The sequence below is a fragment of the Balaenoptera borealis genome (assembly GCF_965194805.1).
Source record: "Balaenoptera borealis genome assembly, chromosome: 1".
NCBI lineage: Eukaryota > Metazoa > Chordata > Mammalia > Artiodactyla > Balaenopteridae > Balaenoptera > Balaenoptera borealis.
This window is the reverse complement of record NC_138860.1, coordinates 66159014-66170700: the sequence shown is the minus strand read 5'-3', so window position 1 is coordinate 66170700 and position 11687 is coordinate 66159014. Positions and strand designations below refer to the sequence as shown.

Here is an 11687-nt window from a genome sequence, read left to right as displayed (position 1 = left end):
TCCCCGTCTGAACTCACCCCACAGCTCAGCCGTCTCCCAGTGACCCAGACGCGTCACCACGGCCCCAGGGCTGATCCCCGACCAAGGTCAGAACTCCCCCCAGTGTGACGGCCCCCATGCCACTCCTGTGGTGGAAGGGATGGCAGGCAGAGACCAGGAGTAGAGTCTTTTTTATTAATGGCTGCGTTTTCAAAGAACCGTTTTGTTACCAGGAAAGCTCCCCAGGAAGGGATTGCATTAGTGCAACAAGGGGGAGCCTTGATGCCAGGCTTTCCAGACACTTCCAGGTGGAGACTTTTGGCCTAGGCCGGCCGCCGGGGACTCGGGGGCTGGGAGGACACACGGCCCCTCCCCCGCCCCGACGGGGCGCTAAGGCACCCGGCCCGCCCGGGGGGGGCAAAACCCCGTGCCGTCAGCAGGCCGGCGGCTTGCAGCCCTCAACCTGCAGCCCTTTGCTCAGGAGGAAGGCGTCCTGCATGGGGTCACAACCCAGGAAGAGCTTCACCATGCCCTTGGCATCCTCGGAGCCCCCTGGCCTCAGAATGCAGCTTCTGTAGTCCATGGCAACCTGAGGAGAGGGGGCGGGGCTGCAGGAGGGTGGAGCACCCCCTTCACGGAGGGTGTGGGTGTGGCCACCTCTGCTGTGACTCAACAAAGGGCAGGGGAGCAGGGGGTTCTGGGCAGGGCCCTCAGAGCCTGGCAGGCCCAGGCGGGCGGCACAAGCATCTAGGCCCAGGCCAAGGACCTCCGTGTTGGTCTGCACGGCAGGCCGGCCTCTCACCTTGCCACTCAGGACGCCCTCCTGCTTGAAACGAGTGTGTGGACCGTGTCCGCGGAGTACACCTCGCTGCACAGGTAGCCATAGGACTGGGCGTCGTAGCTTCCTGCCAGGTGGCCGAAAGTCGCAGGCAGGTGGGTCCCTGGGACACACGCGGAGAGGCTCCTGCCCGGCCCCCTGGCCTCTCCGTGCCCCTTCCCCAGAGCCCAGAGCTTGGGGCCTCAAAGCAGCCCTGTCTGAGTCCCCTGCCACTAGAGGGAGTATTGGCCCAACACTTCTAGAAAACGGGGACCTTGCTGGCAACTCAGTGGAGGGACACAATTCAATCTTTGCCGACTTTCTGCTGAAGCTCACGAGGGTTCACCCCTAAGCCTCTTACAGGGACAGCTGCCCGAGGCTCCGAGGGATGAGTCAGGGCTCGCCCTCCAGCACGGGGAGAGCGCGGGTTAAAGCGCTCACGAGGGAGTGAACTGCGTCTCCGCACCGACACGCACGGGCAAACCTCGTCGACGCGTTCCGTCCGGGGTATGAAGCCCTCTCCTGCCTCTTCCAGGCTCTCCGGAAAGCACGTGCAGATAGGCCCAGCCCACCCTCGGACTCCGCGCGCCACAGCTGGAGGGACCAGCCCAGGAACCCAGGCAGGAAGAGGCCAGAGGTCAGCGAGCCTCGACCAGAGCCCGTCAGTCGGTCCCCCTTCACACACCACCAGAGGATCCTCTTGAACTGGGCAGTAGCCGCCAACCGACCGCTAAGGTGGGCCCGGCGTGTGCTTGGCTACCTGGCGTGGCTGGGACCCTGAGGATCTCCTGGCAGAGGCGGGCATTGTCCTAGGCCGGGTCCGAGGGCGTCTGCATGTGCAGGGCCTGGTCCACCTTGGCCAGGACGATCTGGCGCAGGTTGAAGAGGCCTGGAGGGCGGGAGGAAGGAGACGGGGGTGCTGGCACTGTGTCCAGGCCGCGCTTTCCAGCCGGGCGGTCCGGGAGCCCCTTTCCTTTCCCTCGGCCCGGCCGCACGGGGGTTGGCCAGCCGGGACTTGATGAGCTTGTCCAGCAGCTCCTGGGGGACGGCGCTGCCCGTGCCCCGCCGAGACTGGCAGCAGCGCCAGGGCTTCACAGGGCGCGGCGCTCCCGGCCCCAGAGCCTACCCTCTGGTTCTCATCCCCGGCTGTCACCAGAGTCGCAGGCAACGTGCCCTTCTTTTCGTTTGTCTTTTTTCCGGCCCGCAGCCACGCAAAGCTGTGAAGCCCTGCCACTCGCTGCCACGTGGATGCACCCTGAGAACACGATGCTCAGCGAGAGAAGTCAGACACAGAAGGACACACAGGGTGTGACCCCACTGAGGGGAAACGTCCAGAACAGGTAGATCCACAGAGTCAGAGTGGGTTCCTGGTTGTCAGGGACAGGGGAGGGGAGGGAATGATAACTAAGGGCGTGAGGGACCTTTTTGGGGTGAGGGAAATGTTCCAGAACAGGGCAGTAGTGACGGCTGCACAGCTCAGTAAAGTGTCCCCACGCGCTCCGGTTGCAGTCTGTGAGAGCATCGCTCTCAGGACGAAGGGCTGACTGCAGGAAGACTGAACGAGCACTGGGTCCTGGGCCCAGACGCTCAGCTGGGGACCCCCCCATTGGGAAGTCACTGGGACTTGCTGAGCCTCCACCGAGACTTGCAGCAGCCCCAGGACCTCACAGGGCGTGGTGCTCCCGGCCCCAGAGCCTAACCTCTGGTTCTCATCACTGCCTGTCACCAGCCTTGCATGCAACGTTCCTTTCTTCTATTTTGTCTTTTTTAAAGGCAACTCTTGAATACCTGTATTTAACATGCAGGGAACCAGTCCTGACTCCTTGATCTGGGACTTCCAGCCTCCAGAGTCTCGAGGACATCCACTTCCGTCGTTTACGCGCCCAGTGCGTGGGGTTTGATGATGGAAACTGACACCGAGAGCGTCTCCTCGTGCGGGGTGACATCAGCGGAAGAATCCCGTGGCGAGGGCCTGCCTGAGGACCACGGGAGAGCCCGGGCCCTCCCCGCCCCCTGCCTTCAGCCCCTCGCCCGCACCCTCCTGGGAGCGGAGCTGGTGCATCGCTTGCCAGAACTCATGGAAGTAGGTCTCCAGCTCATCATGCTGCAACAGGGAGGGCGGGTTGGGCGTAGGCTTGGTGAAGTTGGCCACCATGGCCGCGATGGCAATCTGGCGCCTCCCGTCCTGCTGCAGGCAGCCCGGCTGCAGGCCAAAGCAGGCCATGTGCCCGGACTTCCCTTCCCTGGGGAGGGACGCGGGTGAGGCCCCGCTACCACAGAGGAGCCCCGGCCCACGGCCGACAGGTTCCCCCACGCATGCACCGAGGGTAGAGGTCCAGGTAGAACTTGCTGATGGATGACCTTGCCCGAGGCCGCGTCCCGGACCGTGTAGAGCCTCACATCTTCATCTTCGTGACGCATGTTGGCGCCTTCCTCCAGGTCGAAGGTCAGCCCCAGCAGCTCCTGGGAGATGCCCAGCCGCCCGCGCGTGACCACCTGCATGGGGAAGGACTCATTGAGCAGGTACTGGTCCACGTGGTAGCGCGTCTCCTCCCCCTGGTTCATGTAGTAGCGCAGGTCCTAGACGTTGATGGGCCCGTCAAAGTGCAGGCCCCGCCTCTGGCACTCAGCCTTCTTTAGCTCCAGGATCACGGCCGCTCCTGCTCCCCGAGGGGCTTCAGCTTCTGGGCCAGCTCATCTGCGGGCGGAGGGGAGAGGCTCAGCTATGTCCCTGTGGCAGCCGCCCAGCCGCCCCCCACCCCACGCCCCTCGAGGCAGAATGAAGGGTTGGGGAAGGCGACCCCCAAGGGCTGACACAGTGGGGTCTCAGGCAGCACCACGTCCAGTCAAGGTCCACCTGACCCCCGTCCCCACTGGGACTCGGGGAGGCGGGGTTACCTAGGAAAGTGGCCACCACCTGGCTGGTCTTGGCCATGTTCATCTCCAGCACAGAGTCGGCTCGCGTGCTGAATCCCAGCAGGCGGGACTTCTGAGCCTGCAGCCTTACCAGCTCCCCGAGGATCGCGCAGTTCTCCTGGAACCCAGAGACAGCCAGCGCTGGGGACCGTGGGCCACGCCCTCCCCACAGGCCCCGGGCCAGGTCTCTGTGGGTGGGAGGGCTCTCAGGCCACTGGCGGGCACAGCCAAACCCCCTCCCTCCTCCTCCTGGCCTGGATTTCTAGACACTTTGGTGCTGTCCTAACATGTGGTCTTTATGAACACAGGTCCTTTTGGAACCAGAAACGGCATGAACCATGATGAGCTCTAAGGCCAAGGGCAGGAAGAAATGTGACCAGGCTCTCCAGGAGCCACCCAGGGGCCTCCCCGGGCTCAACAATACAAACTTGGCTGCCGTGCAGACAGCAGCTCATCCCCACGGCGCCCGAACACCCAGCCCCTGGACGGCGAGAGACCTGTTGCTGCAGGTGGCCCGTGGTTGGCTGGTGAGGCCTGGCCCCAGGCGTACGCCACCTTCTCTGGGGCCACCTCTCTGGGTCTGCGGTGGGGTTCTCCTGGGAGCCCCCAGTCACCACAGGACCAATGTGGCCTGTCTGCAGCCCACGAAGGTGGGGACACAGGTCTGTCCCCCGTGGACATCACCCGCGAGGCCGAGCAAGCACCAGTGGTGTCTGCGGGGAAGATGAAGGGCTCATGCACAGCCCCCATCTACTGAAGATGCTAAACGGGAGAAGCACAGACTGCAGCCACATGCGGTATGGACCAAACGCAAGTGTCCTTGCAGGAACCGATGTCTGAATGTCGAGGCTGTTCCCGGGCCACAGTGAGAAGGCCCAGGCCCCACGCAAGGCACAGAGAGGGGATGGGGGGAACATCTGCGAATCTGAGCTCATCGGGCATCACCCCAGAAGGAGAGGGAGAGAGCCAGAAGGAGATACGGAGGGAGAGGGAGAGAGAGGGAGGTACAGACGTCTCTCCTTTCCCTGGGGGTTCTCTAGTGCAGCCAAGCCTGAAAACCACTGCATTTCGGGAGATGGGTCCTCGTGGAAAAGTTAAATAGTAGCTCATGGCATTATCGACACATATTAAAATGGCCCCAAATCTTGGGGAGTCAGGGAGGGGAGCTGGCGGCTGCCTCGTAAAGGAGGAGAGATTGGGCGTCAGAGGAGGTGCCTGCCTCCACCACCTCCGCCGCCGCCGCCCCCCCCCAGGGCCCCGCAGACTTCATCTCCCAGCTGTGGTCCTGGGCTGGAAGGTAGCGGGGAGGTCAGGCCATCCCAAGCATCAACGTTGACTTCAGGGCTGATCTGAAAGGCGCCTGGTGTTTGTTGAAGCAGAAAAAAGAGAAAGCAGTGGGCAGAGGATGGGAGGGGGAGGGAGCCCCCATCAGCCCTTCTCCCTGTCTCCCTCTCTGTCTTCGTCTCTGTCTCCCTCCCTCCCTCCCTCCCTCTACCTCCCTGCCTCTCACTCTCCCTCCATCTCTCCCTCTGCCTCTCTCCCTCCCTCTCTCCCTCCCTCTCTCCCTGTCCCTCTTGCCCTGTCCTGTCCCTCTCTCCCTCCCTCCATCCCTGTCTCTCTTTCCCTGTCCCTCTCTCCCTCTCCCTCTATCCGTCCCCCCTCCCTTTCCCCGTTTCCATCTCCCTCTCTGCCTCCCTCTTTCCCTGTCCCTGTTTCCCTGCTCTGCTCTCCCTCTCCCTCTTTCCCTCTCCCTCTCTCCCTGTCCCCCTTTCCCTGTCCCTGTTTTCCTGTTCCGCTCTTCCTATACCTCTTTCCCTCTCCCTCTCTCCCTCTCGTGCTCCCTCTCCCTCCACCTCCTCCCCTCTCCAGAGAGGGAAGGAGGTGGAGGGAGAGGGACAGGGAGCAGGAGAGGGAGGGGGGAGAGGGAGAGAGGGATAGAGGGAGGGAGAGGGACAGGGAGCAGGAGAGGGAGGGGGGAGAGGGAGAGAGGGATAGAGGGAGGGAGGGAAAGACAAAGACATCTTTCCCTCCCTCCCTCTATCCCTCTCTCCCTCCCTCTCTCCCTCCCTCCCTCCCTCTCTCCCTCTTCCTCGCTCCCTCTCCTCCCTCTCCCTCCGTCTCTCCATCTCCCTCACTCCCTCCCAGAGACAGAGAGACGAAGAGGCAGAGACAAGGGAGAGGGAGAGGGAGAGAGAGGGAGAGACGGAGAGAGGGAGAGAGAGAGAGGTCTATTCCTCCCTTTCCCTTTCTCCTCCTTCTCTCCCTCTCTCCCCCCTCCCTCTCTCCCCCCTCCCTCTCTCCCTCTCCCCCTCTCCCTCGTCTCTCCCTCTCCCTCCATCTCTCCCTCTCTGGGAGGGAGTGAGGGAGAGGGAGAGACAGAGGGAGGGAGAGGGTGAGACAGAGGGAGGGAGAGGGAGAGAGGAAGGGAAAGGGCGAGGGAGGGAGAGGGAAGGAGGGCGACACGTCTCTCCCTCTCCGTCTCCCTCCCCCTCCCTCTCTCCCTCTCCCTCCCTTCCTCTCCCTCTCCCTCTCCTAGAGGGAGGGAGGGAGAGGGAGAGACAGAGGGAGAGGAGAGGGGGAGTCGGAGAAGGAGGTAGGGAGAGGGAGAAGGCGAGAGGGTGCCTGCTTCCCTCTCTGTCTCCCTCCCTCCCTCCCTCCCTCCCTCTCTGTGTCCCTGTCTCCCCCCTCTCCCTCTCCCTCTGTCTCTCCCTCTCTGGGAGGGAGAGAGGGAGAGGGAGAAGGAGGGAAAGTGATGGAGGGAGGTAGAGGGAGAGAGGGTGAGGGAGAGAGGGAGAGAAGGAGGAGAGAGGGAGAGGAAGGGAGGAAGAGAGCTCTCCCTCTCTCCCCCCTCTCTCTCCCCCTCCCTCTCTCCCTCTCCCCCTCTCTCTTGTCTTTGCCTCTCCCTCCGTCTCTCCCTCTCTGAGAGGGAGTGAGGGAGACGGAGAGAAGGAGGGAGAGGGAAAGGGAGGAGAGGGAGGGAGGGAGGGAGAGACGTTTCCTCCCTCCCTTTCCTCCCTCTTCTCCCTCTCCCTCTCACTCTCCGTCTAACTCTCCCGCTCCCTCCATCTCTCCATCTCCCTCACTCCCTCCCAGAGGGAGAGGGGAGGGAGAGAAGGAGAGGGAAAGAGGAGAGGGAAGAGGGAGAGGAAAGAGGCAGAGGAAATAGGCAGAGGGAAGAGGGAGAGAGGGAAGAGGGAGAGAGGGAGAGGGAGAGAGGGAGAGGAAAGAGGGAGAGGGAGGGAGAGGGAGAGAGGGAGGGATAGAGGAAGAGACAGAGAGGGAGAGAGAGGGGGAGTGGGAAAGAGGTAGAGGGAGAGCGGAACAGGGAAAGAGGTACAGGGAGAGAGGGAGGCAGAGAGGGAGGAGAGGAAGCAGGGAGAAAAGAGAGAAAGAACACACCGTCTACATTTCTGTCAAATGACACCGGGGATCCTTACACAACCAGGAGAAAGTAACACAGGGAGGCTCTTTCTCAGCTGGAGCTGGAACTGCAGACGGGGCCAAACACCACCAGGCTGGCCACACGCATCCAGCCACCGCTCCAGCCCCATCAGCCGTGAGTCCGGTCACCAGGGCTCTGAGTGTCTGCTCCAGGGAGCTGGGGTTCACCCTCTCACCCGGGAGGCCGGGCCAAGACAGCAGGGCCCCGGGCTGGACACATAGGGGGAAACGCATCCCCACAGGACAGCTTGTGCGAGCAGATTCAGCTACCAGATTCTAGAGGCCCGGGACCACCCTGTGGCCCGTGAAACCCAGGAGCCACGAGAGTCTTGCAACGTGATTCCTGTCCGTTGGACTGTAAAGTTTATGTAGGGAATCTTGGAAACAGTGGTAACAAGGCTGAATTGGAACGAGCTTTAGGCTATTATGGACCACTCTGAAGTGTGTGGGTTGCTAAAAACCCTCCCGGCTTCGCTCTCGTTGAATGTGAAGATCCCCGAGATGCAGCCGATGCTGTCCGAGAACTAGATGGGAGAACACTATGTGGCTGCCGAGTAAGAGTGGACCTGTCGAATGGGAAAAGAGAAGTCGAAATCGTGACTGCCTCCTTCTTGGGGTCGTCGCCCTCGAGATGATTATGGGAGGAGGAGTCCTCCACCTCCCACACATCTCCAAGATGGAGAGCCTTCTCCGTCAGCCAGAGCAGGTCCCTTTCTAGATATAGGAGAAGAGAGAGATCCCTGTCCCAAGAGAGAAATCACAAGCCGTCCTGATCTTTCTCTAGGTCTCCTAGCCGATCTAGGTCAGATGAAAGGAAATAGAAGACCACTTTGCAAGAGGAGTGGTGTACAGGCAATAACTTCATTTGGCAGGAGTATGTACAGAAAATTCAAGTTTTGTTTGAGACTTCCGAAGCTTGGTGCACTTTTTAAATGTTTTAGTTGTTCACATTTGTTTGTCTCTTGGGAGAGTGACACATAAAGGTGTCATTCTCTATGGTTTGAAATGGGTCCTGTGAGGCATGTAATATGAAGAATTGTTACCTTACAATGTTCCCTTAAGCAAAATTGAACTTGCTTTGAATTTTTGGTCTTGCCTAGACTGATAATAAAACTCTAACTCCTGCCCACCTAAAGTGTGATGTTTACTATTATGGAAACAACACTGGCAAACATTGAAAAGACTTTCTGTAGCTGGGATATGGTATGCAGCTGTAGTTAAGCAAGCAGTCTTTAAAAGGTGCTGTGAACCCAAGCCAGCAGGTAAAAATGAAAGCCGCACCCTTACCCTAGATTAGAGGTTTAAAAATTCCACTAGTCTTCACACCGGACAAGAGGTTGTCCAGGGAGTTTAAAATCTAAGAAGTTTCAAGGAAGTTAGTTTACCTTTGAGTTAGGTCATACATCCCCTCTGTGATTGCTGTACATGAATACATAGCTCTTTGTAATATTTTTTGGAAATTTGAGATTATCAAGATACCAATGTCCTGCCAGATTAAGAGTATATTATAGAGCTGAACTTTGAGTTACTGTGCAATTTTTTTTTTCATGCTGTCATTTGTAATATGTTTTGTGAGAATCCTTGGGATTAAAGTTTTGGTTGCAAAAGAAAAAAAGAAAAGAAAAGAATCCGCCTGCCAATGCAGGGGACACAGGTTCAAGCCCTGGTCCGGGAAGATCCCAGGTGCCGCAGATCAAGTAAGCCCGTGGGCCACAACTACTGAGCCTGCACTCTAGATCCTGGGAGCCAGAACTACTGAAGCCCACACGCAACGAAGACCCAACGCAGCAAGAAAAAAAAGACGATACTGGCCAGGTGATCAAGGGTAAAATCGTTTGTCATAAGTCCCGTTGATGGTGTGTATCCTTGATGTGACCTGAGGAGAATGGCATTTTTATCTCTGTCTGGGTCTTCCGCCCCAAACCCCGTAACTCCAGACCAACCATAAGAAAACACCAGAAAACAAACAGACAAACAAATTGAGGGACAAAACACCTGACCAGTCCTCAAAACTTTCAAGGTATCAAAACCCAGCGACGTCTGAGAAATGTCACAGCCCAGAGGAGACTGGGACAGAAAAAGGATGTTAGGGGAACACTAGGGAAATTCTAATAAAGTGTGGACTTTAGTTAATAACAATGTATCCATCTTGGTTCCTTAGTTGGATAAACATCTCGTACTAAGGTACTAACGAGTTGGAAATAGGGGTACTGGGTCAGGGTCCACGGCACTCTGTACAGATCTTTGCAACTTTTTTGTAACTCTAAGCTCTTGTAAAATTAAGCGAGTACTGAACAGAGCTAAGAATGTTATTTCCCTGATTTGAACATGCCTGAGTTTCTTTTCATGGTCACATTTTTGCTATTTGGATGTGTCTTGGAATCAGTAGCAAAGGAGAGTTGCCAGCCGCTGGGAAGATGTGGGTGGTTCGCAGGTGGCTTGCTCTGGAGCTGAAGACCACGGTGGGAAGTCTGCAGCCTCGGGCTGCACTTAGAACCATGGGAGGCGATGGGCCAGCTCAGTTAGGGATGGAACCTATAAATAAAACTTTTTTCTTTTCCGTTATGGCTTATCACAGGATACTGAATATAGTTCCCTGTGCTAGACAGTAGGACGTTGTAGTTTATCCATCCTATATTTAATAGTTTGCATCTGCTAACCCCAAACTCCCAATCCAACCCTCCCTCACTGTTTCTCCCCCTTGGCAACCACAAGTCTGTTCTCTATGTCTGTGAGTCTGTTTTTGTTTTGTAGACGCGTTCATTTGTGTCGTATTTTAGATTTCACATATAAGTGAGATCATATGATATTTGTCTTTCTCTTCTGACTTACTTCACTTAGTATGATAATCTCTAGGTCCATCCGCGTTGCTGCAAATAGCATTATTTCATTCTTTTTATGGCTGAATAATATTCCATTGTATATATGTATCACATCTTCTTTATCCATTCATCCATCAGTGGACATTTAGGTAGCTTCCATGTCTTGGCTACTGTAAATAGTGCTGCAATGAACGTTGGGGTGCATGTATCTTTCTTTCTTTCTTCTTTCCTTCTTCCTTTCTTCCTTTCTTTCTCTCTCTTTCTTTCTTTCTTTCTCTCTCTTTCTCTCTTTCTCTCTTTCTTTCTTTCTTTTTTCTTTCTTCTTTTATTGTCACACGGCATGTGAGATCTTAGTTCCCTGACCAGAGATGGAACCCACGCCCCCTGCACTGGAAGCATGGATTCTTAACCACTGGACCACCAGGGAAATGCCAGGGGTGTATGTATAGTTTTGAATTAGAGTTTTCTCCGGATCTATGCCCGGGAGTGGAATTGTGGGACCCTATGGCAGCTGTATCTGTTCCTGCACGCCTCACATCAACCACCTGCACTCCAATCCTTGCTCTCAACGTCATCTTCAGGGAACCCAACCTGCGACAGGGACCTTGACAAGAAGAAATGGCTCAGGGAAAAGCTACCTGCACAGGGAGGAGATAGAGACCATCGCCCCTGGGGTGCGGAGGGGAGAGTGGGTGCAGAGGTTTGTCATTTCACCCCCGATACTCATCTCAGCCCTCCTGGCTGCCCCACTCTAGGTCACCTCGGGATACAGAGGTGACCCGGTTAGAGTCCCTGCCTGTGCAGGAATCGGGGCACCAGCGGGTCTGAATAATATTAGTGCAGGGTCTCCCCCGTGGCACTGGGGTTATTCGGGGCGGGTCATCCTCTGCTGAGGGCCCCTCCTGGGCACTGTGTGGGGTTTAGCAGCATCCCTGGCCTCACCCATTTGATTCCAGGGGCCCTCCCTCCCAGTTGTGACAATCACAGATTTTCCCCACACATCACGGAAGAACTGGGTGAGGCGGGGGCAGGATGGCTCTGGGCGAGGACAGCTGTGTTGAAGCAACCAGCCTGGCCCAGGGCAAGGTCTGCCCCAATCCCGTCAGCGCCTGCATTTAGAACTGCCCCTTTCCTCTCCCACCTCCCCTGCCCTGCAGTGGTCTCCGAGACATCATCCCCATGTAATAAATCACACCTTCTCAGTTTACTGTTTGCTGCCCTCGCTAGAACGTGAGCTCTTTGAGGACAGGGATGCTGTTATGTCCCCAGCACCTAGAAGAGTGTCTGCTGTGTAGTAGATGCTTCATAAATACTTGCTGAATAAAGGAGTTGAATAAAGGGATGAGTGGATGAATGAATGAAGGTTACAATGGAAGGAGGGGGGAGATTCCCTTTCTGGCTCTCGGGGGTTGGGAGATCAAGTGAAAGATCTGTCCTAAATAGGCTGACCAGCCTTCTGGGGTTCCCCGGGACTGAGAGTTTCCCCAGAGTTCCAGCGCTCAAACCTGAGCGGTCCTGGGCAAACTGGGGGCGGGTGTTGGTCACCCTATCTAAACACAGTAACAATTCCAGCTGCAATAGCAATGGCCAATGACCTCTACGGTCTTATTGACCATGCACAGTTCTCTACCTGGCGGGGAAGGGTGGGCCGGGATTGGAATTCTGGTGATCCAGGGCGGGTGAGGGCACACCCCGGGCTTGTGGAGGGGAGT

The 11687-nt window shown here is 57.1% G+C and overlaps 1 pseudogene across 1 annotated transcript; it reads right to left on the bottom strand.

Annotated features, from left to right (window-relative positions):
- Nucleotides 1-412: 412 nt before the first annotated feature.
- Nucleotides 413-7263, bottom strand: LOC309606780 (thimet oligopeptidase-like; annotated as a pseudogene). Its single transcript has 8 exons — nucleotides 7238-7263; nucleotides 3695-3900; nucleotides 3119-3494; nucleotides 2844-3039; nucleotides 1792-1849; nucleotides 1557-1685; nucleotides 782-920; nucleotides 413-568 (listed from the first exon to the last, which is right to left on the bottom strand). The product of its transcript is annotated as a thimet oligopeptidase-like (transcript).
- Nucleotides 7264-11687: the final 4424 nt, after the last annotated feature.